Below are 25,935 nucleotides of genomic sequence, written 5' to 3'. Positions count from 1 at the left end.
AAGATAACTTAACTTGTATCACTATTTGCCTTTAATGCTCTGGCTTGTCTTTCAATTTAGAATGCAGGGAGCATTGCTTCATAGTTTGCATAATAACATAAAATCCTGGGATGTACCCTTCCTTCCTTCCTTTCTCCCTTCCTTCTGCATTTACTGAGTGGCTAATAATTTATTGAGTGTCTCACGCTAAGTGCTTTATATAAAAAAACATAGTCCCTGTCCTTAAAGTTATTTACAAATTTAGTGGAGAAACAAACACATATACAACTAATCATAAAGCATGATGCATTGTAGTATTAAAATATAATTGTGGACTGGACAGATCTCAGTAAGTGTCTGTGATTAATAATGATGAAAACCAACTTTTTTTCATTAAATTTTTCTTGTACCTTGACAATTTAGACAATGTCTAGAAATCTATTTAAAACAAAAAATTGCGAACTATGTTAGAGTTTGTATGTTGCAAAATAATGTGGATGATTAATTATATTTTTGTTGATTATTTTTTATTTGCTGATAGGATTTTTTTTTTAAAGTTTAGCTGTAATGATTTTAAAACTTTAAGAATCTTCTCACTTTTCTCAGGTGACTTGATACCGTGTTGCTAGTGACTTGGCAGCTTAGGAAAAGTTCTTATTCCAAGATAGCCAAGAAAGGCAAATCATGCAATGCCAGAGTTTTAAGGGACTTTAGAGATAAATTAATCATTTCAATTAGGTCCCATCTTAGCTCAAGCTGAAGACAGACTGGATGGCTGAAACAACAGAAATTTATTTCTCACAGTTCTGAAGTCTGGAAGCCTGAAATCATCAGGGTGTCAGCACAGTTAGGATCAGGTGAGGCTCCTTATCGCAACACTGCCTTCTTACTACATCTTCATGGGTGGAGAGACCATGTCTCTCAAGTCTTTCTTATAATCTCATTTATGAGGGCCCCACTCTCATGACCCAGTTACTCATCACACTGGGATTAGGGTTTCCACATAAGATTTTGGGGAGGACACAAACACTCAATCCACAGCAGGTAATTTTCTAATTATACCAATGACAGCATAAGCCCTGGATTCTCACAGGCCTGAGCTTAAGCATGTTCTTTTCACTGCTTATGAACTCAGTACAGCACTACACATTTTATATAAAATGCCTTATATTATCCTTACAAGAACCCAGATAAGGTAGGTACAATCATGATTCCCTATGAAATTAATTTGCTCAAGATTCAGATACTACCAAGCTTTAGAAGAGTGATTTGAACCAAGGCAGATTGGCTCTAGAGCAGGCTACACTTCCTGTGCGGTTGGGTATATTATAAAGCAATAGGAACTTGGTTTGATCAACACATTGCAACCATACATGGCTGTATCCATGGCTGTATTATGAACATTTATGTGAGGCAAGTCAGAAGGAAAGAATAATTATGATACTTCCAGCATCTGTTTCTATATTTTATCTTCATGGTAGGATTATATCCTGTGTTCTTTAAGCCATATTCTATCCCACTGTGGTCATGACTGTAGCCACCAGGTTGGACTTGAGATTTCTGCCACAACCTTCATCCAGAGAGTGCTGAAGGTCTTCCTCTCTCAGTATGATTGCAGAGAAAGAAAATGGCGCACATAGACATTTTTTTAAAAAATTAGGTGAACATCTGGTCTCCCTTCATTAATGGATGGTTTCCTCAAACCAGACACTACACTCTGAAAATAACTTCATTCCTTATGAAAACTGACTTGATTTACCTGTACCATTCTGTGTGACTGCCATTGCCATGCACTGGAACTCTTCAGGGTAGTGATGAAAGATGATCAGAGTAGTTTCTGTGTGATTTAATCATAATTGCAGCAGCAACTCTGCTGTCTCTGACCTAAATCTTGGATCTGAAAAACCAGGGAACAATGATGTAGAATTGGTGAGTGGAGATGAGTCGATTTCCCCAAGACATTAGAAGGATATTTTCCTTTTGGAGCCATTTAGCAAGGCTGCTTACAGTATCACAGTGCCAGCTGCATCTGGGTTTTCTAAACAGCTTGGCCAGAAATGGGAAAAAGAGATTCTTAAGTGTTTCCGAGTGTTAAGGAAATGACTTGGGTCAGTTTTTATATGTACAATACATGTAGGGAAATCCAAATCTGGTCTTCAGCTGATTTCTGACCTGGGGTAATAGATTGGAGATGAAATTGACGACAGCTACGTTTCCAGTGGGTCAGGCATTTTCTGTTTTCTGCCTTAGTTCCTTTTCTTGGCTTTACTTCCAAATGGTAAATTTGGTTACCTCGTCATTTATATTCACGGTCCTTCTACTAGGGAAATGTAAACCTATAAATTTCACAACACCTTTATATAACACCTTCTTTATAAGGTGTTACAAAGTGACAGAAGGGCTTGGCTCTTCAGAAATGTCCCTAAGGAGAGAAAAGTTCAAAGCCTGGGGCAAATCATTCTGACTTTCAGATGCTCAACTTCTGTGGATATTCCCCAAGTCCTGTCCCCAGTAACAATTTATTAATAAATTAATTCACTTATTTGAAATAACATGAAATACTCTAAATCTTTGCCTGACCAAACCCAATTAATCCCAGCCATTCCATTTTTCCCTCTGTATATTTGTCCTTACATTAATTATAATTGATGCCTTGTTTTATTTAAAGTTTTTCTTTATGTCCATCATGCATGTAAATTCTGTATTTCATTTTTGCAATATTACATTGAGTGCAGGTACTCATGTCTTTGATAGCTTCCTTAGAGAACCTCTCAAGTGGCCAAGATCACAATAAATGATGAAATAGCACTATTATTTCTGTGGTAAAATAAGAAGAAAGTTCGGTGGGGGATAGCCACAGCATTTTGGGAAACCTCAGAAGGGATACTTGGTGTTGCAAAATCCAAGTCCTCTTTTTGACCTAAACCATATGCTGGTTTTCTTGAAATTATTGAAGGGTTAGAACTTTTCCCCAGTAACATGCTTGGTAAAGTCACATTTCCCCATAAGAGCACAAATGTGCAAACAAAAGATTGGTTATTGAAATCTACTTGAAATTCCTTAGAGGACCTACACAGTTGTTTCTTATCTCTAACCTATGGGTCAAATGTACCTCTGACATCTGTTTTCTTCAAGTTGGCATGTCTTGGGAGTTTTTCTCTTAGGATCTTTGGGAAGAGAGTTTTCAGAAACAAAACAAAAACTGAAAGAGCTTTTATCCTCCAGTAGCACCAAAGTGTTGGAAAAATTAGACTGAACTCTTGGGACAACTAAGGATTAAATGAGAGCATTTGTGCAAAGTCTGTAGAACAAGTCCAGGTGCAAAGCAGGCATTCAGTAAAAGCCAGTTATGACCATCTTTTCCAAATCACCTGCTCTCTTTTGCAGGCAGCTGGCATCAATAGCCCACTTAGCCCTGTGTGCCATCAGTACAGCCAGAAAGTAATATACAGAGGGTAAAGATAGGAGAGGTAAAAGTGTAGGGGGCACAAATTAGAGGAGTTTTGGATTAACAGATACACACTGCTACATGTCAAATAGATAGACGACAGGACCTATTGTATAGCACAGGTTGCTATATTAAATATCTTGTAATAACCTATAATGGAAAGGAATTTAAAGAAGAATATATATATATAAATAAAATAAATTACATATATATAACAATAATTTTTCAGCACATCTGAAACTAACACAACATTGTAAATTATATGCTTCATAAAAACGTTTGCAAAAAAGAGGTAAAAGTAAGCAAAAACGAAGGGTATGAAGTAAGTAGTCAAGGAGATGGTGAAAAAGAAGACAAAGATAAAAAAGAAACTACAGAGAACAGAAGAAGTATGGCTTTTCACTGTCAATAATCATAAAGGTTACTCCAGGACCCCAGAGAACATCAGTTGCTGGGCCCTTCTGTTCAATACTGGGCTGTTCCCATCTCTTCCTCATGTTCTAACTTCTAACACGAGTTTCAGATGATCTGAAATGTTCTCCAGATCCAGTTGTACAAAACATAAAATTATTTTTTTCCAGTGTGTTCTAAATAGATAGCCATTGACACTGAGTACTAATGTGGTCTAAATAAACAGGCATAGACCCTGAGTACTGAACTAGTTTCTCTTTAACTCTCTAGAAACCCATTACAACATAATTATTCCTAGAGAATAATTGTCTGAAAAGTTTTTATTTCCTCACTTTTCATCAAAGGATGTAAGTTGCTGAAGTATCAACTCTTCTTGGTAAGACACTGTCATCTGTAAATCAGTCCCTCAGGACCTTGCAAGAAGCACATTGGTGGTTTAGTTGCTCAGTCGTGTCTGACTCTTGCAACCCCATGGACTGTAGCCTGCCAGGCTCCTCTGTTCCTGTGATTCTCCAGGCAAGAATACTGGAGTGGGTTGCCATTTCCTTCTCCAGGGGATCATCTGGATTCAGTAATCGAACCCCGGTCTCTTGCATTGCAGGCAGATTGTTTATCAACTGAACTATAGGGAAGGCCAAGAAGCACACTCCTGGCTGGTAATTAAAAGCACTCTGGGAAACTCCGTCACCTCTTCAGGACTTATGAACATCATTTAAGGCATTAAAGTTTCTCACAAATTTTCTAAATAATATCCTTGTGGTCTGAAAAAGGTAAAGCAACTTCAAAAAGACTTTTGTTTATTTATTTACTTTTGCCATGAGATGGTTCCTATAACTAGAGAAATCAAAGGTTTCTTGTGAGAGTGTGAAATGATTTTTGTAGTTCTTGGAGAAGATTGCAGAAATTGACCGTGTCAAAAAGTAAGAGAATGGCTTTCTTTACCATCAGGGGATTAGGATGGTGAAGGAAAGGTGCTCTGTTCAAGGAACTTTAGTTAGTTAGTTAGTTCAGTCGCTTAGTCGTGTCCGACTCTTTGCGACCCCATGAACCACAGCTCACCAGGCCTCCCTGTCCATCACCAACTCCCGAAGTTCACTCAAACTCATGTCCATCGAGTCGGTGATGCCATCCAGCCATCTCATTCTCTGCCGTCCCCGTCTCCTCCTACCCCCAATCCCTCCTTGAGGAGCTGTAATTATAGAACCACCCTGAACTGTCCATTCCTCAGCCCCTCCATTGAAGACTGGAGAAGGACTGTTGGTGAAATTAGTGTGGTGTGGGACTGGGGAACAACTCAGAATATTTGGGCTTCAGTCTTACATCAAAGGTTTAGACGAGTTCTAAGCATCAACCTTTCTTTAGGGTTCTGCTTGCTCAACTCTTGTTGGGGATTGTAGACTACCTCTGAGTTTGTCAGACTCGGCAACACCCTGCCGTTCTGGGATCTTCTGCACTGAGAGATGAACCTGGACCAAGAGTGATGTCACTACCATACCACTGATCAGAGCAGACTGTTCCTCAGGGGTAGCAGATATCTGTTCAATGAATGAATGACCATGCACCCCTGAATGGCCTCATAGGTATCTAAAAGCAGCTCCATAATTTGAGAAAAAAGCTGGAGTGTCACAGTAGCTTTATGGAAACTCAGCCAGTATAGAACTGTATTAGCAAATAGCTGGTTTCATGGGGCAGTGGGGTAAAATGGTGAGTGAGCTGATTTTTTTTTCTGAGACCATCCTGTTTCTCTCTGTCCCTTTCTTTCTCTTTTTGGTTTCCATTTGTAATCTCTGAGAGTTAATAGACATAGTACTTTGCAGTCTTTCCCACCCTCTCTACCAGAACTCCCTAGTGGGACAAGTAAATCTGATCTCAGGAGTTCAGTCAGTACCCATCCAAAGCCCCAGGCCAACTCTGGGGAAGGGTCAGGATGTTACGTGCGCCACACACACAGGCTTGGGACTCAGCCCCCACCACGCTGCTGGGGCCAGGCAGGGGGGTCACCCCTTCTGATACCTGAAGAGCGGTGCCTTCCACCTCCTGCACTGTGGGTATCACTGCACATGGCCAGGGCAATGGGACAAAAGAGATCAATCTGGCTCTTCAGGCACCAAGATGAGGAAAATCAACGTCAGGGCCCAAAGGATGCAACTGCTGGGGACAAAAGGTTACTACACATTAACAACCAGTCATTACAGAAACATTGAGTAGGCACTCAAGGATGGAAAAGAGAAGAGATTTCTTGACCCTAGATGACAAATCTTTTTCAGGGAGACTCTGAAGCACAGGACTTCATTCACCTTGTCAATAACCAAGTCAGGAAGATGAAATGAACAGCACTGAGCAACAAACATTCATGAAGCACCTTTTATGAGCCAGGCGGGAAGCAAAGCTTTGAACAAGTCAGACTTTACATTTCAGTGAAAGCCAGAAACACACACACAAATACATTAGCAAGACAGTCCTCGGTCATTATCAGAGATATTATAAATGAAATTAATTGATTAATAGTGGCTGAAAGGGGATTTTCATTGTATGATTAGGAGAGGCCTCTTGAACTAAGTGATAATCAGGCTGAAAATTAATGGCAAGGAAAAGCCAGCCAGTCAAAGATCTAGGGAAGAAGATTTGAGGTAGAGGAACAACTGAGGGAAAGACCCTAAAGCAAGAACTAGCTGACTGTGTCTAGCTGAGAAACGAAGAGGAGATGGCAGGGATTCAGTGAGTGAGGGAGCGGGTTGTGCGTGATGAGATTCTGAGCAGACCATGTTAGGCTGTGTAACTGACTAGAGATGCTCTTGGATGTCATTCCAAGTGTGATGATAAAGCATCAGAAGTTTTTCAGAAGAGTGGTGTGATCTAATGTAGTTTTCATAAGATCACAGTGGTAGTTCTGCTGAGAAGGGATTTTATAGGAGCAAGAGTAGAAGCAGAAATTAGCAAGCAGGCTAATAAAATTCAAGAAAGAAAGAACAATGGCTTGGCTAGCGTGAGACCAAAAGAAAAATAAACAGTTTTAGGAAAGATTTTGGAAGTAGGTCTCTAGAATATACCTATGGATTGGCATGTGAGGGAAAGAGGGCAGCTGAGTTCTAGTTAACGGCTGGGATGGGAAGAAACATATTTAGATGTGATGCTAATCAAGCACTTAGTTGGATATTGGGAGTTTGGGATGCCTTTCAGATACCTTTCACTTCAGATACCCTAGTAGATATCAAGTAGATAGTTTGAGTATAGCGTCTAGGGGAAAAAATTTGGGAAGTATTGGTATATTTGTTTTGTTTTAAAGGAAACAAAACATTGTGTCCTGTTCAGTCCAATTGCTTCCATCCGAAATCAACATGGAACTAAGTACAGTAAGTGCTGAAGATAAAGAGATCAAAAAGCCCATAACCCCAGAGGGGATGGCAGACCAAAGTAGGCATGATTGTTATAATGCAGTGGTGAAATGGAGGAAGGTACAGATACAAGGGAAGCTATATTATGGAGCAAATAGTTATTCCTGGAAGAGTCATGGACAGTGGAGAGAAGAGGTGATCTGAGAGACAGTCATTTGATAGAAACAATTTTCCTGTGAGTCTCTTCTTTTAAAATAAGAGCTTATTCAGAGAACATAGAAAGTAGATGGGATTTGTTCCAGAAGTGTTACGGACAAAAGAAAATTCCATTTTTAATGGTTGTTTGATCTTGGAGAAGGCAGTAATCACTCTAGGACTTATTTTCCTCTCTAAAAAGAGAAGATTGAGTTCAGTGCAGTTTTCTGCCTTGGAGAGATGATAAGATAGGGAATTATGGTTGGCAAGTTATTTTTTGCTATATATTTAAAAGCTATATTATATTACCATGAATATTTCAATACAGTAAATGGCTTAATATATAGATACATACACTTTAAAAAATATTATATGTATGTCTTTAGTAGAAACAAAATAAGCTTTGATAAATTGATAAACTTATAAAATAAATTGCCATATGCCGATTGTCAAAAATTGCAAATTCTTAGTTGCAATAAAATTGTTAACAACTTCTTGAGCACAAGGTCTAATTGTAGTTAAAAAAGAGGGAAAAAGAAAAACAAAATAATTATTGCCAAATTAATACAGTTTCATAGACAAAATATTTTAAACCGTGAGTACATTGCGGGGAAAATGAGAAAAAACATATTTGGTAGTGCCCTGATAGGTGTGGTTTTAAAATTTGAGAAATTTTCCTTTTCTTCTTTTTCTCAAGCTATACTAGATGTTTGAATTCTCTGTCACTTATTTCACTCTTTGTGAAACTAAAAAAAATTTGTTTTCTGGGAATTAATTTCTTCATCATTGAAACAATGCAACTTCTCTCAAGGCATCCTGTAATTTACCAGAAGAACTTTGGCTACAGAGTCCTGCAATGTCCTTTACTTTATTCATATTACAGGGTTGAACAATTTATTCTCAGAGAGTCATTTATTAACCTCAGAAGCAGATCAATTTTAAGAACAATACTTTGCACTTCTGGTAGTATTTATTTCCAGGATTGTATTTTTAAATATCTACTTAGTAGTATGCATACTGACTTCATCAAGTGGATACAAGCAGAGACTATGTTTTTGTAAAAATAGAGATGGGTGACCATGAGACAATTCTGGGCCTTTTGTGGGGAGGGGGAGTCCACGCATATATCACTCAAAGTGAGAGATACTTGGGCACAAAGATAGCTAATGCATGGGCTAAGTCCATATTTAGGGGATTAACAAAGCATGGACACCAAAATTTTCTTATAATAAATACTTGGTTTTTTGGATACATACGTTTTTAAAGTATGGAAATAAATATCTTAAGAACCATCAGAACTTTGTTGGACTTCTTTAAGTGATAAAGATTCCTTTATTGTTTTGTTTTGAGTTACTTAGATGAGGAGGTACCATGTTCTTTTTGTTACTTAGAGTGTTCAGAGTTTCTCACATGTGTATGCTCAGTCATGTCTGATTCTTTGTGACTCCCTGGACTGTAGCCCACCAGGCTTCTCTGCCCATGGAATTATCCAGGCAAAATACTCAAGTGGATCTTCCCGACCCAGGGATTGAACCCATCTCCTGCCTTGGCAGGTGGATTCTTTACCACTGAGTCACCTGGGAAGCCCTCAGCGGTTTTCATTTGACTCTAAACGGCATGATGATCCAGATTACATGCCACATGTTGGCCTCCTTTTTCTTGACTGGGTTGGGATCAGGGTTGTTAACAATGCTGAGGAATTGATCACATTGAGTCAGGTTGGACATAATGCTCAGGTGCTATAGCCACTGTATGATTTTTCCATGTCTGTCTGAGACCATGAAGGACAAAGACAAAAATTCTTCAGGGGAAGAATATAGTCCCAGAATGATCATCTATTGATCTAATCTGTGTGGAGCTACCAGGAAATTGGGATGTATAAGAGGAGTCTTATACTAAATAGGGAATGCGTTTGGAGTAATGCTCTAAACAAAGAAACAGATGAAAGAAAAATCAGTCCATCTCTCAGGTGAAGTTTTTTCTGGTCCTCATTCATGAGCTTCCCAAGGACTCTGGTTTGCAGGACTTGGGTTGAGGGGACTCTGGTGGAGGTGTGTCTTCCTGATATATTCTGGATTCAGTTATCTGCATTCTGGGGTTCTATCAGTCAAAATGAGATTGGAATTCTTCTGGGAATCAAATGATTTGCCCCCTAATTCAAGAAAATCTACAGATAAAAGTCAGAAGACAACTATGGCTTTAAAAATCCTAAGTCACTATTTAATATTTTTGAAATTTTCCCTGGCTATCTTATCCACTGCCATCATAGTTCCTAACTTCCCAGGGCTATCAACCAATGTTGTCAATGTATGTTGAAACATACCTGTTCAGTAAAAAATGCTTAGGGTAGAAATTCTTAGGAGATTGCATGTTTATAGAAAATGAGTTAATTTTCTTCCTGATCATACTTTATGTTAAAATATTAGTGGTAACATTAAAAGTTGCCAGCTCCTTCTTAAAATAGTGCACGAAGCCATTTCCTATGCTAGTCAGTGATGTTTGAATACTGCCTGATATAAAATTTTCCTTTGGCACAATTTTGATCACCCAATTCAAAAAATTATGTACAATGGAGTAAAGTCCAGCAAGTAAAAAACTAAAAGTTAATGTGGTTAAATTTTCAGGATTAATAATGAAAAATTAATATTGTCAAAACCCAATAGTTTTGATAATATTGACAGTTAGATAAAACTATCAACAGAGGAAATGTATTTAAATGATTGTTTTCCCTGCTGATACTTCCTATTTAAGTCCCTGACCTAAAAACAATAATATTTGGATGAAATTTATTTTTTATATAAAATGTGTAACACATTTCTGTTCTAACAATTTAAATGACTTTATTATGACTATCTATTACTTCAAGGACTCGTATGGTAAGGGCTCCAGGCTACTACATTTAAAAAAAGTTTTGGGTCAGCATTTGGCAGGTTTTCAGAATTCATTTTTCTTGTTCTCAAGGCAATTGGCTTTAGAAACTTGTCCCTACCTGCAGTTCTATTGCTTCAGATCTTCTAGAGACTGTGAGACCAGATAACCAAGCTGATTAAATATACTTGAATAAGTAGTACTTATGCATTATGCTTATGTACTTGCGTTATGCTTGTGAATAAGTAGGCTTAGAGATTGCTACTGGGAATTACTCTCATAGGTGAGAAGGCCAGCTACCTTGTCTTTTATTTTACTTCTGGTTTTGCTGTCTTATTCCAGATGATGGACTTCACCCCAGGCCTGCCTGCCCAATACTTCTTATACTTCAGTAGCTGTGGCGTATGCAGGGGTGAGACCAGGAGTTCTGGAGAGCATCTCAGTTGAAATTCTGACTGTCATAATCCTGCTGTGTGACACTGGGCAAGTTACTTGACCTCCCAAGCCTTAGTTTCATCAACTGGAAAATGAGAATGAAAAGAAACACTCTCCTGAGTTATTGTGAGGATAAAACGAGGTGTGTGGTATGATAATAGCTAATATTTATAGAGCATTTATTATGTGCCAGGTACACAGTTAGCACTCATAAATGGTAGCTCCTCCACACATACCTGGCTTTGTGCCCTTACCAGTTGGACTTTACACAATTAATCCACTGAAATCCTCACACTACTTTTTTCAAATGTCATAGAAAATAACAAGAAGGTAGAAAGGAATGTATCAGAAAGATTCTACTGTGTATAGTCACTGGGTGAGAAATTTTACTTATATTGTATCATCTAATCATCTCAGTAGCCCTTTGAAATAGGACCTATTATCTCCATTGTATAGATGAGAAAAATAAAGGTCCAGAGAGGCTGTTTTATACACTTTTTACATGATAACAGAGAAAGCAGCCATATAAGGAGAACAAATATAATACAATTGAGAACTTAATTCTGTAAGAGTAAATTACAAATCTGACATTAATAATCTAGTTAATTTCTTCTCATTTATTAGCAAGTCATCAACCACATTTTCTCTTATAGAGTTAAAATAATAAGAATGTAAAACATTTGTCCACATATTTAAAATAGAGATATCAAATTCATTTTATTTTGCTTAACATAGATGTTCTCATAGGTCCTTGCATGAGTAAAAGGCTAAATTACTTTGTTTCAGTCATAATACATATTGAGGCTTGCTTTTGCTGCCAAAACTGTTCTCTGGTTTAGAAAATTTCCCCTAGGTCATTTAGAAGTATTCCCAGAAAAGATGAAAATGCCAAAAACCTGGTCAAAAAATAGTTTTTTCAAGTATTGCACCAAGTATGGAAGGAATCTGGGAACCAAGAGTGTATATTTATCTGGTCACAAGGAGAACAGAGGTTATCTGAATGCCTCCAACTCAGTGTTTGTCACTGTCATAGATGACAATTTCCCCTTTATTCTCTTGCTAAGTGGTCAATCATCCACCCTTTCTCTATTTTCAATTTTATTACTTACAATCACCACAAAAGGCACTTGAGAAAAATTTCTTTTGGGGGATCCACCTTTTCAAAGGAAGATGCAAATTAATGTAGTAAATCTGTAATTCTCTTTCCATCTTTAAAAAGAAATAACATTTAGGCATTGCTCTGCGCTGTCACCTTGAGTCAGAAAATAACTCCATCTGGTTTATTTAGTTTTTGATAGCTCACACTTCAAAGATAGGCAAGGGTTATATCCGCTGACAATTGTGCAAGCCTGCGCAAGTTAAAAAATAAAATCTTTCCCGACCCCTGCAGTGATCAGTATGTATATCCTGAAGCACCAGAGATCTGATGACGTCTGTTGTGGTCTGCTGGCTCCCAACAGACTTGAGTCCGCAGGCTTGACTCAGGAAAAAGAATCCCACTAGCTTCAAGTGAAATTGTGCCCAAGTAAAGATTACTAATAAAAATACCATGGAATTGGGCTTCAGTGTTACTTTTGGTCTTAAAATTCTGTGTGTGTCTCTGTATGTTTGCACATGCACACACCTATGGGTATTTGACTTCATCATCCAAATTCAATGCAATCTTTTAGATTTCCTTGTAGCTCTCATACACCATTTAAACCTTCAGGCAAGAGTCTGGCAACATCTTGGCATATGCAACTGGTTTAACTTTCCACTCATACCCATGTGGACTCCTCAAGGTCAGATTTGGTTCTTAATTCATGGAGAAGGAAGAGAGGGCTGGTAAATTTTATGCATTATCATTTCAAAGAGATGAGGATTTTGATTAGAAGTATTAAGTGCCAACGTTTAATTTCACCTGTAATTTTCATTCTATCTACTTTCAAAATAACCCCAGTGTATTTCTAGCTCTGCCTTGGTTATGCAACTGCTGTCTGCTTTGGATGCCCCATCTGCAATACAGCGATAATAATACTTGCCACCTACGTCATTTCACAGTGGTATCTTAAAACTAATGAATAGAGGCCTGCGTGAGCCTGAACTCTTGGAAATACAACAGCTTTATAGTTTACAAATTATTTTCAACTAGGCTGAAAGTTACACACTAGATATAGTTCTACAAAATATTGTAAATTATATAATTAAAATTGGTTTAAAAATCAATGTAATATATATCACATGAATACATGTACACAAAAAGGAATACACCCAAATTGCTAAAAAACTTATAATGATATATTTCTATAGAAAAGCTTAGAAAATAATATAATGAATATTCTATGCAAATTAATATTGACAATGGTTATCAGCATTGTGGTATTGTGGGCAATTTTGTTTTCTTCTATATAGATTTCATCTATATTCCAAGTTTCCTAAAAATGGAGTGAAAGTGTTAGTTGTGCAGTCATGTCTGACTCTTCGTGACCCATGGACTCTAGCCTGCCAGGCTCCTCTGTTCATAGAATTCTCCAGGCAAGAATACTGGAGTGGGTAAGCATTCCCTTCTCCAGAGCATCTTCCTAACCCAGAGACTGAACCTGGATCTACTGCATTGCAAGCAGAGTCTTCACCATCTGAGCCACCAGGGAAGCCCTAAAATGAATATATAGTTTATGCAAAATCAAGAAAATAATCTCAGATATCTTTGGAAAGAATAACTGAACAAGACAGAATGAAAATATCAGAGCTTTAAAGAAAAATATTCCTTCAACTTCTCAAAGAGTGAGTTTGGTTTGGACATTAATGACATAAATGCTAGCTATAGGACTTGGGTTTTAACCCAGTTTATAATGGGAAGCTCAGAAAAAAAACCTATCATTTAAGGAAAATATTCAAAGTCTTTGTTCATGTGTACACCCAGTTTTTCTTTTTATCCACAAGTTTGTATGGTGTGTTAGCAGTTAAGTCTAGTTTTATCTATTTAACCAGCACACTATTGAATGTTCATAAATTTTAAATGTTCAAAAAGTGCAAAAGGGCAATTCTGATAGGTAAGTTATCCCTACTCCCCATCATGCCTGTCACACAGGATTTTTTTGGATTCTGCTAATATGCTTGTGTGTGTTAGTCGCTCAGTCATGTCCGACTCTTTGTGACTCCATGGACTGTAGCCTGCCAGGCTCCTCTGTCCATGGAATCCTCCAGGAAAGAATACTGGAGTGGGTAGCCATTATCTTCTCCAGGGGATCTTCCCAACCCATGGATCAAACCCAGGTCTCCTGCATTCAAGGCAGACTCTTTACCATCTGAGCCACCAGGGAAGCCCTCACTAATATGCTGCCAGCTCTTTTATCACCAGGTCTTCTCACATGCTGCTTCACCTTTCTGGAATGTCACTCACACTCTTTCATCAGGCTCATTCCTACACATATGTTAGGTATTAGTTTGGTTCTCACCTTTTCCACAAATTGTATCCTGATCTTTAGACCAAGTTTGATGGCCTCTCATCTGCTCCCCCAACATGGATGGCTCTCTGTGTTCACTCCAAAGAGCACTCTTGTCTCACCTACGGTCCCTGGTATGAAAGCCACTTGAAGGCAGGGACCTCTGTACCTGGCTTACACAGTAAGTTCAACAGCTATTCCTGTCTACCAGATTTGGGAAGAGACAGAAAGACTTCTTTTTTGCCGCTGTCATCATGCCTATGTTTTTCTCCCACAAAAGAACTGGTAAAGAGGGGTAGAAATTTTAAGCTTTATTATATGGAAATTTTAATTTAACTTGTTGCAATATTTATTTAGTTAGATTTGTTATTCACAAAAAAATACCCTGGCTTGGTCTTAGAGAAATGACTACATACACAGAGGAATTTTAAAATTAAAATAAACGAAAAGATTTCTTTTCCCCCTCTGATTATTGTTAAGTCTCAAAAGCAGGCATTTTGTTAGTTCTACACATGTTACATCAAAGATAACATGATTTGTGTGTCTTCTTTGAAAAATATCCTACATCTGTAAGTCATTAGCTTTTGTCTGGCTCTCTTGTTATATTGGATGAAATCCTTGAATTTGCTGTGTCTCCATTTTTCTAACTGTAGAATGGGCCTAAATTTACTCTCCATAGTGAAGATAATATTGGAAAAAATTTCATACTGGAATACAGACGTTAGTTGGCTATTAATTTAAATAGAGAAAATTACATTCACATTAGAGTCTTTTGTCAGAGTACTCGCTTTAACAAAGGAATCATAGCCTTCTTTTTCTTATATGTTCAACTAGCTCTTTCTACATATAGACTTTCACACTTTCCTTCTTCTATTCCTAGCTAAAATGATAGAACTGCTGAAAAGCCATATGATTGAAAGGTAGCTCCTTAACCCACAAGAAGAGGGAAAAGACATTAAATACACACTCCTCACTCCCTCACTTTTCCATATCACAACTCTGAAACCACTTGTGAACAGACATATTCATAAAATGAGTACATTAGGACAAAGTATGCAGTTACTTAAGACAGTCTGTTTCCGTCTCTGTAAGTCTGCGTGTCTATCTCTAAAGGAATCTTGATTTTCCCCATTCTCTGTACATCACTAATAATGAGAAGGAGCTGGGGTGGGGGCCAAGACCAGATCAGAAGATTGAAAAGACAGTTCTAGGAAAAATGACTCCTTTTGCTGACAGTGACTCTTCCTGAGAAAAGAGAAGTTGAGAGGCTGATTCTGGGCAGAGGGCTGGAAGTGATGGGCCCCCGGTGGGTGTACCAAGTTGAGGGAGAATTAAATCTGGGAATTCAAGGGGTAACTTAAATGCTTTTCTTGGTTAATTTTTCTTTTATTCAATTGTCACAAATATGTTATTGTCTTGGAATTAGGTTTGCCACCCCATGAGAGAGGCACACACAAAAAAAGACCACAAACTCTTATCTGAGGGAGACACGTAAACCATATTCTAAACCATTATCATTTCCTAGAAATTTATTTCTCCAACTGATAAAAAGCTACACTCTCACACTTTTTCCTCTTCTTTTTTTTTTTAAGACAAGAATCTAACAACAAATGCCTACACAGCCTATGAATCCAAGCCCAGCCACCTTGGATAATGTGAGAGATGAAGACCTAATTGAGGTTGTTTCATCAAGTTACCCACTATCCATACAGCTTGTCCCATGTTAGTTCAGGCACTTAGAAATATACACACACCCTGATGCTTGCCTACTCTGATCCATCCACAGTAAGCCTCTGGTTAGCCAAGATAGACAAGTTTGGGTAAAAAAGGAGAATATTATTCAAAAGGCCAAGATCCACATTTGGACGCAGGGATAGTGCAGTCATGTAGTGGAGTGATTCCAAGGTCAGGCAGTGCAGCCACTGTTAATAATAAAGGATATATTATGAAATGATTATTATATTTTCCATGATTTCGGCTATATGATTCAGATCCTGTAATAGTTTAAATGATTCATGGGGTCGCAAAGAGTCGGACACGACTGAGCGACTGAACTGAACTGAACTGAATAGTTTAAATAACTAGTGATAAATGGGCCTTTGGTGACCTAAAGTGAGTCTTACTCTGAGAAGAAAGATGCTCCATATTTAAGATTCACTCAAGAAGGCAGATGACTGAATATTGAGAGCCACTGAGCATAGCCATCCCTGTAATAGAGCAGCCTGGGAATTCAGGACAAATTCTACACATACTTCTGCTGTAAAGAAGAAAAGGGAAAGTAAAAACATTTTTTTTTTCTATTAGAAGTGAAAAATCACTTTTAGGATGTATTTCTCCATCAACCATCTGCAAAAGTATCAAAACAAACAAATCTCAGTTTGCAATTAGTTCTGAGATGTGAGTAAAACATAAATTCAACCAGAAAGTGGTCTGTTTAGCACATGATATGGACTAGAATTCTGGATGAATGAAATCTGGAAGTGCCAAGTGCAAATTCATTAAGCCTTCAGGGACAAGTCTCTCAGACTTGACCTCATTCTAGCCCTAGAACTAGGACTGTGAATGGTTTTCCCCTCACCTCTTGACCCTGACTGCCTGTGTTACTATGATCCCAGTTAGGGAATTCACTTCTCATTGCTGTATTTCTGACCTTACTTTCCACTTACACCTTCCTGCTCTACGAACCAGAAGCTGATGTCAAATCTTATTAACTTTTTCAAAGTATTGGCTAAGGCTAAAATTCTTCCAGGTGATAAAAACAAAACAAAAAAAAGCTAGAATGTAAATTGAAAGAAGGGCAGGGTCTAAGAACAAAATTAGGTGCAACGACTACCCATGCCCCTGTGGGTTAGAAATTCCTAAATTCTGTTGAAGTGTTGACCTCAAAAGGCAAACAAAGATTTGTTTATGAACTCTGATTTTTTTTTTTAATATCACCTAGTGGTTGGTGAAAGTTTCCAGAAATATCTCTCAAGATACATACTATCTACACCCTTCCAAAACTAGACTGAACCCCAGGCATCTTAGATGCCAAAATCCTTTGATTTTTTTTCTAATCTGTGGGAAAGAAAAGGTGTCTACTTGTCATTCTGTTTCCTCTTTCTCAACATATAGGAGAATTAAATTTCCCAACCTTCCTTGTAGTAAACTTTGGATCCGTATTTCTGAGTTCCATTTCTTTCTCTCTTTTTCTCTTTTCTCTCTTTCCTTCTCTCCCTTCCTCTTTTCCTTTCTTCCTTCTTTCCCTTCTTCCTACCTTCTTGCCACTATTTGAATCACTGATAGAAAAGGAATGAGAATTGTAATGTTCTAGTATCACTTTTTGGGGTTTTCAAATTATGGCTGTCAATTTTAAAGAAAGGTTGAAAAATAATGCAAAATACATATCACATTATATAAAACAGGGAAACATATAACACATTTGCATTAGTTTTTTACTTAGTCTACAGACAGGAACCAGGCTTCACCACAGTCTTCAGTTTCCTTCATGGTGGTCAGAATTCCAAGCAGTGGCAAAAGTAACTGTGGTCAAACTATCTTCACTATACAGGGTGACCTGGAAAAACTATGAAAGGCCCACTTTCTCTACCTCCAAGAAATACTGTTATGTAATCATATGGGTTTTTCTTATCAAAACATTATTTCAAATACGATATATCCGTTAATTCTAGCATACTCTTATGAGATAAAATTACCATAGTCTCTGAAAGAAGCATTGATTTAGAGATTTTCCCAAAATGATGCAATTTACAATAGTAAAATAGATTGGAAAGTAAGTGTTCTGAGTTCATTTCCAGTGGTTGGATGCCTGTGTGTATTTGTTTGTCTTGTAAAATGTGAGAAATTATTCTTGTAATAAGTGGGGAATGAAAAGGACAATACTAAGAAGGGAAGTATTGGGTATGATCCCCCACCCACCAGCTATTGCTAACATTTCCTATTTTCTTTGCAGTCTTATCCAGATACATATATAACACATATTTTATATTATGCATATATAATAGCTGGCACTATGTCACTCATACCATTTTGGTTTCTTTTTCACTTAACACTATAAGAAAAACAGTTCTCTTTGTCATTAAAACTTTTCACAAATGTAGTGTTTAATGGCTACATAATGTTTCAACATATGCCTCGATGATAATGAAATTCATCTCTTTCCTATTCTTAAACATGTGGACAGTCATTAAATTTTTGGTTCTTATAACACTGCCGAAACATCTCTATACAAAAAACATTTATGTATTTTAGATTTTCTGAGGATAGATTCTTAGTAATAGAATTATAGAAAAAGAAAAAATATGCATGTTATCTTTCCCAAATGAACTATTTCCTCTGATTCTTGAAATTATCACACAGTCAGTAAATAATAACAATAACACACTAGTTCAAAAATACAGGCACAGGCTTTAAGGGAACAACTGTTTCCAGCTTCCTTCTGGACCGGGCTGTTGAAAGTGCCAGTTTAGGGGTGATGGGCCCTGAGTGTTTCTTATCAGCCCTAATATTTGGCCACAGTGCTATATTTCCAGAGAACTGGAATTGGAATGTACTGTGTCTAAGCCTCTCAGCACCTCTATGTTCTAAGTGGGTTGTCATTTCTCAGGGAGGGAAGAACACCAAACAATATATCCACTGTACTCTGCCCTGGGCCTTTCAGATGGACCCACACGAGTGCAGTGCAGTGCACACTGGAAAAGAATCCGGGCAACTAGCTGGATGTTTCTCTGTCTTGGATCAAAAACAACCAGGCCAAGATAAAAGATCACATTTGGGGTCAAATGGGCGTATTTCTGCTGTTTAACATTCCACAATGGGAGAGAGAATAAATTTAAAAGAGGAGAGAACACTTCTCTTCTCTGCAGCAGAGCTAGATTGTTTAAATGGTTTAAATTGACAGAGAACAGTCAAAAAACACTCCTTCATGTCCCACATTGATAAAAATCTGCACTTTTGTCTCTGTCATTTTCCTGTCCTTTGTAATGGTAGAAAATGAAAATATTATTTTCTCTCTTAGCATTTGGGTGTCTATATAATATATAACTTAAAGGAAATCTAAATATATCAAATAATATAGTTGGTTGCTGGATCACTTGGGAAATCAATGGGTTTCTGAGTGAGGTTAATTCTTGCTCAAAAATATTTACGACCTAAATAAGAGTGAGTATCACTGCTTGATTTATTTGAAAAAATAAATAAATCTGGAACTCTAGAAAAATAACTTTGACAGACAAGCTTGTTTATAAATGAGCCAATGATCGTGTCAAAATGTAGTTATGATTTTGAAAATTAGAAAATTCTCTGCTATTATTCTCAATGTATTTATTAAGATTTGCATATTTGACACTGGGAAAGCTTCCTGAATCTAAATGTGTATCAATGACACGTAAAGATATTTTCCTTAGTTCAGGGTGAACTTTAAAGGAGATTTAATTAAGTTGGAAGAATAATTTTTGAAATCAATCTCTCACTTTCTCTGTGTGAGTATATCTCTTTATTTAAAGAAAGCTAGGAAATTGTGCTAATGGCAACCCACTCCAATATTCTTGGCTGGAGAACCCCAGGGACAGAGGAGCCTAGTGGGCTGCCGTCTATGGGGTCACACAGAGTCGGACACGACTGAAGTGACTTAACAGCAGCAGCAGCAATAAAATTAAAAAATAATTACATAACGGACTTTTAAAGAAAATAAACTTTGAAGTCTATTTTAATTCCTTTTCCACATTTTTATTTTTATGTAGATCCAATTATTTCCCTGACAAATATGCTGAACAGAATGTGTCTTTATAACTCATTAAAATTATGTTATAGCAAGAAGCCTTACACTTATTAGATAATGGCAAAGGCTTTCAACTGGTGTCTCTTGGCCAGAAAGAGTATCTTTCAGGCCAATCAGTCACTCAGTACAGAAGGTAACTTATTCTGGCAAGATTGGCAAAGATTATAGGTAGTGTTCTTGCCTGGAGAATCCCAGGGACGGGGGAGCCTGGTGGGCTTCCGTCTATGGGGTCACACAGAGTCGGACACGACTGAAGTGACTTAGCAGCAGCAGCAGCAGCTTTCAGAACTTTATCATGCTATTATTTTCTAACAGCAGGGAATACTTTCCTATTCTCCTCAGAAAAGACCAAATTTTCACTTGTACACATGGCTTTCCTTTCCTACTGTCATCCTGAACTAGCTCACAAGCATGATTCCTACTGGCTACAGTGCCAACAAAAAACAGTATTTGCATCTCTTTCAGAAGCGGACCTTTAACAAAATATCTCTTTTAGAGTCTTTAATGTTTGTTTGTTTTTTCATGGAAACTGCTTATAGAGTTGCTTTTATTTATTTTTAAATATAAATTTATTTGTTTTAATTGGAAGCTAATTACTTTACAATATTGTATTGGTCTCGACATACATTGACATGAATCCGCCACAGGTGCACATGTGTTCCCCATCCTGAACCCCCGCCACCTCCCTCCCCATCCCATCCCTCTGGGTCATCCCAGTGCACCAGCCCCACGCATCCTGTATCATGCATCGAACCTGGACTGGCGATTCGTTTCACATATGATAATATACATGTTTCAATGCCACTGTCCCAAATCATCCCACCCTCGCCCTCTCCCACAGAGTCCAAAAGACTGTTCTATACATCTGTGTCTCTTTTGCTGTCTCGCATACAGGGCCATCGTTAACAGCCTTCAAAATTCCATATATATGCATTATTATACTGTTTTCAAGATACCGGGATTAAGGCAAATTACTATGGACACAAACTGCCTCCTTTACTTGGATCTGACAGAACAAGCTTCAGGTCTGGGGTTGGATTTTGATGGACAAGTAGGGACTGAGTAGGTTTAAGTGTGTGGATGGGTGGGGGTTAACGTTGGGAGGGGGTGGGGGGGTCCAGGGGATCTTGGGGCCTGAAGGATCAGCATGGTAAAGGCCAGGGCTGAGGGGGCTGTGGGGGGCTGTCGTCTGATTGACTACACACTACAGGGTCGGGGGCAAGGGAACACCTGACAACTCACAATGAATGGCTTTAGTTCTGAATGAGCTTTGATTCTGGTCTGAGGGATCTGGACCTGATTTGTAGGCAATGGATGGCCAATATTTACTACCAATGAAAGTGCTGTTTTATAAAAGTTTGCTAAAATGAGGAAAGAGGGCAGCTGGGCCCTAGGGCTCTTCACCAACTTGTATTATGTCCTTCCAACTGCTGACAGTACTCACTGTTTCTAATCCACATTTCTTTTTCAGCAGTAGTGTATATTTAAATGAGAACTTTAACTAGCATTCTCTGCTCATTTAATATTTGTTTTATAGTTATTTTGAGGAGGTCCCATGTTATTTTTTACTCTCGAAAGTATCAAACCCATGATTGATCCTCAAGAAGTATTTGTTGAACAAAATTACATACATAAACTTCTTTCCCCTTCTAATGTGATAAAAGCAAGTTCTTGACTTTAGAAAGTCTGCTCCCTAGGGGGTGAGTTGGGGGCAGGCTCAAAAGAAAGGATATTATATATATATATATATATACATATAGTTATGATTCATTTGAGTTGTACAGCAGAAACCAACACAACACTGTAAAACAACCATCCTCCAAGTAAAAAATAAATAAAAATCTACTCCATCTGTCTGCTTTTGGTGTATTGTGGGTTTGTCTTCCATAAATCATGGAGACACTTTAGATGATTTTGAGTGATTCAATGGTTTTCTGATTATGAATCTATTTGTTTATAATTGCTTCAGTTCAGTTCAGTCGCTCAGTTGTGTCCAACTCTTTGCGACCCCATGAATCACAGCATGCCAGGCCTCCCTGTCCATCACCAACTCCCGGAGTTCACTCAAACTCATGTCCATCGAGTCGGTGATGCCATCCAGCCATTTCATTCTCTGTCGTCCCCGTCTCCTCCCACCCCCAATCCCTCCTAGCATCAGACTCTTTTAAGTTAATTAATAATTAGATATGTCCTTGCTCCAGGTAGTGTAGGGTCAAATACACCTTTGGGAAAGAGAAACTTCAGATGCAACTTGCATATTTAACCTTGTTAAGAAGTACAATATAATATTTTCCCCCAGTACTATAACTTCATATGATACATTCATTTCCTCATTTTTATATGAAATGAATTATGTCTTACTACTCATCCACTTTAATGAGCTTATTTGTGCTTAGGTGCTTCCTCAGTGGGACTCTCTCATACCCATGTACATGTAATCGAGTCCAATATAAGGAGAGCAAACAACTCTTGATGTAATTTCTAGGGGTTTCCTTGTGCAGGGGATTAATAAAGGAAGGGGTAGTTTAAGGACAGACCCTTGGTCCCTCTTAGATTTCTAGAAGTTGTTTTTTAGGCTGCTGTTTATTACTTTGCTTACTCAAGTTAATTATAGCTCTCCTCCTATGTCTATCTGGATAGACCCAAGTTTTTATAAGGGCTGGTCCATGGACACTTGACTGGTAAAGGAAAGAAAGCATCCTTTTTATTACCACCAGTGCTTGTCTTATGAGAGATAGGAAACTCAAAGTTAAACTTGAAATCTGTACCTTCACATTGGTCACTTTGTTAATCTGCCTGAATTTTGAGGTTCGATCTGCCTTAATGCTCACCATTAATTCAGCCCATCAGTTAACCATAAGCCCTTTAATAATAGCCCACAGGAATTCCCTGGTAGACACAACTTTCTGACTTGTTTGGAAATTATACAAGGCCTCCACATAGAAATGGTTGGGACTGTCAACAGACATGCTCTTTTTACCTAGTTTGTGGAGAAAAAAGGCGGCTTCTGTGCCAGTATATAACAGTCTTTGCTTCCATTTCAGCTGTATCAGTGGATCTCAATCCTGGCTGCACATTTGTCACCTGGAGAGCTTTCAAAAATATCAATGTTTGAGCCCCATCTTAGATGCACAGGGAGTGAGGCCAGAGCATCTGAATTAAAAAAAAAATCTTCTCAGGTCATTCTAAGGGTTAGCCAGGATTGAAAAATCACAGAGTTTAGGACCAAGAAGATATACTTCTCTGAAAGAGGACACAGGTGACACTTTCAGTGTTATTGTGGCAGGCTGAGATGTTGGCGAAGACTAGAATTTCCATGTTTGCTTTTAGATTCAGATACTGATGGTGTCTGTCTCCCTCCAGTCAAAAGTCTACCTATCAAAGAACTTTCTCCTGTCCTTGTATGTCACCTACTGAAATGTGACCTGGCCCAGTGTAGTGGAGGTTGACCAGACTCGGGACAGTGGGGCTGGGAGGAGCTCATGGTGACAACAGAAGAGGTAGCTGAACATGGATGACACAAACATCTGGACAAATAATTGGTTTCATAACTCATTTTGTGATGTTGGGTAAATCACTAAATCTTCCTAGACACTTTTTTCCAGCAGAGTAAATAAGAGGTAATAACCCCATGCCTACTTCACAGGCTGTTGGGAGCATCACATGAAATTGTGCTCTTGAAAGTATTTTATAAACTCTAAAGTCTCATACTTCATCAAGGTTGTTATTCCCACTTGTGTAAGGGAGTTATTTTGAAGTGTCTTGTGTGTTCTTTCCAAGGACCAAACACTGGAAAATAATATTTTAAGATCTGTAAATGAAACATGAACAGGTATATAGTTCATATTTTGCATCATATTTTCCTTCATTTGTTATCCTTTATCCTGATGTTAAACCATAACCCAAGTCTAGCTACAGGAAACAGTTAAGTAAAAAGGAAAGTTTCTCTGTTTATTCTGATATTTCAAAGCAAAAACAGAAAAAACCTAAAATATTATATTATCACAAGTGCTACTGAATATTTACTGCCCATGACTATCTTTAGGCACTCTACAATGCAGACTTAATTTGAACTTAAAGATATTATGAACTAAAAATAATATGAAGCACAAATAAATAATACATGTTTGAAAACTAAAACGAACTAGTGAAAGTGTTAGTCTCTCAGTTGTGTCTGATGCTTTGTGACCCCATTGAATGTAGCCTGCCAGGCTTCCCTGTCTATGGAATTCTCCAGGCAGGAATATTGGAAAGCGTTGCCATTTCCTTCTCCAGGGAATTCTTCCCAACCCAGGGATTGAACCTGGGTCTCCCACATTTCAGGCAAATGAATGAGAATTGTCACCTAAAACAGATTACTTATGAAGTGGAATTTTTCTAAGAGATTTCTTTGGTGAAAATGTCTAGACTAACATATGTGGAATGAAATGAAGGGGCAGCCACCTTCAGTCTTTGCTTTGATTTATCATAGTAATGATGAAGATGAATAAACTATGGCTTATAAACTATGAATGAACTATGTCAGTATGGATTAGAGTGACAATTTTAATAGACAAATTCTTTGACAAAGAAACTCTTGTGGATTAAACAACAACAATAATCAAACTAAAAATCCTCAAGAATCACATGAAATGGAACAGTTTGACTTTGTAGCTTTAGGGGGAAAAATCTATCTTCATGAAGGCCTTCAACTGAATATGCTTGTTGAAGGTAATTCAAGGAATGGCTGCAAAGTATGGAAAGTTCACAAACTTTTTTTCTTATTAGCTCTCTGTTCATCCCTATTACTGGAACCTCTCTCTTTCTGCCTTTAGCTAATATTCTCTTGTTTGTTATCACACTTAGAAAATGATTTGTTATGCATGACTGAAAAGTGTTCATAGAAGACACTGCCTCCACCACGAGTTATTTTAATCTATTGTTACAATATATGATAGTATTGGGTTTATTGTCATTATGTAAATATATTCATATATTAATACTAACAGTATTAATCTAATTGTCGATTGGAAGGCCTTTCTCCCTTTAAGGGATTTCAGGTATCAGCAGGCTGGAAGTGAGTAGTCATTTGAGGACAATTTGTTCATATTGGTGGATGTGAGTTTATGGAGCAGGGGAGGAGAGGAGGGGAGTAGAGAAGAGCAACAGAAAGACCCCTAATTTCTTCCTGTCTGACCTCAATCCCTGGCAGGCTGGATGCTTCCACGCACACTGTAGAGACCGTTTCTCAGAGCTGTAGAACAGAGCCTCTAAAGTCCTCACCATAGGTTTCCAAGAGAATCCAAAATTCATGGTTCTTGAAAGTGGATGTGCACCAGAGTCACAAGGAGCAATGCCTAAACAGGTTACTGAGCCCAAATTCCAGAGTTTCTGACTTAATGGGTCCTGTGCCGAGACAGAATATTTGCATGTCTAGCAAAATCTCAATGGCACCCCACTCCAGTACTCTTGCCTGGCAAATCCCATGGACGGAGGAGCCTGGTGGGCCGCAGTCCATGGGGTCGCTAAGAGTCGGACATGACTGAGCGACTTCACTTTCACTTTTCACTTGCATGCATTGGAGAAGGAAATGGCAACCCACTCCAGTGTTATTGCCTGGAGAACCCCGGGGATGGAGGAGCCTGGTGGACTGCCGTCTGTGGGGTCATATAGAGTCGGACATGACTGAAGTGACTTAGCAGCAGCAGCAGCAGCAAAATTTCAAGTGATGCTTGAATGAAAACACTTTGAGAACCATTGCTTTAGACAGACCTTCTGTGACCAAGCTTTATCTTCTGTTTTATGGATGAGCTACCTGGAGTCTAAGACAGTAAATGACACCCAATACTCTGATAAAAATCTAGGCTTCCTATTCACAGGCCAGTGTTTTATTTTCTCACTGAGTTCTCTACCTTCATACAACAAGAATATGTGTTCTGTTTTCTTGCCTCAAGGCACTCAAATGCATAATTTTTGGTTTCAACTTTTTTCATACTGCAGCCATAGTCTGCAAAAATGTACTCCCTATAAATCTATATTATCCATCCTTTTGCTTTATATAATCTTTGTTTCTAACCCACA

At 38.1% G+C, this 25,935-nt stretch overlaps 1 protein-coding gene and 1 long non-coding RNA gene across 4 annotated transcripts in view; one reads left to right on the top strand and one right to left on the bottom strand.

The window, feature by feature from the left end:
- Positions 1 to 25,935, bottom strand: part of PDE7B (phosphodiesterase 7B) — a 357,977-nt gene that overhangs the window by 178,065 nt on the left and 153,977 nt on the right. The window lies entirely within an intron of this gene.
- Positions 1 to 25,935, top strand: part of LOC129560702 (uncharacterized) — a 132,252-nt gene that overhangs the window by 90,142 nt on the left and 16,175 nt on the right. For 2 of the 3 annotated variants that reach the window (XR_008686847.2, XR_008686844.2), the window contains 2 exons: positions 10,579 to 10,813; positions 13,063 to 16,312. The exons of the other annotated variant lie outside the window; for it this stretch is intronic. This is a non-coding gene — a long non-coding RNA (uncharacterized LOC129560702). Of the gene's footprint in view, positions 1 to 10,578; positions 10,814 to 13,062; positions 16,313 to 25,935 lie in introns of those variants that run through there. 3 annotated transcript variants of the gene reach the window in all.

This window comes from Moschus berezovskii, chromosome 10 (genome assembly GCF_049115385.1).
Source record: "Moschus berezovskii isolate FMDL1 chromosome 10, NW_MosBer_1.0, whole genome shotgun sequence".
Lineage (NCBI taxonomy): Eukaryota > Metazoa > Chordata > Mammalia > Artiodactyla > Moschidae > Moschus > Moschus berezovskii.
The sequence above is the reverse complement of the archived record's forward strand: the minus strand, read 5'-3'. Positions and strand labels throughout refer to the sequence as shown.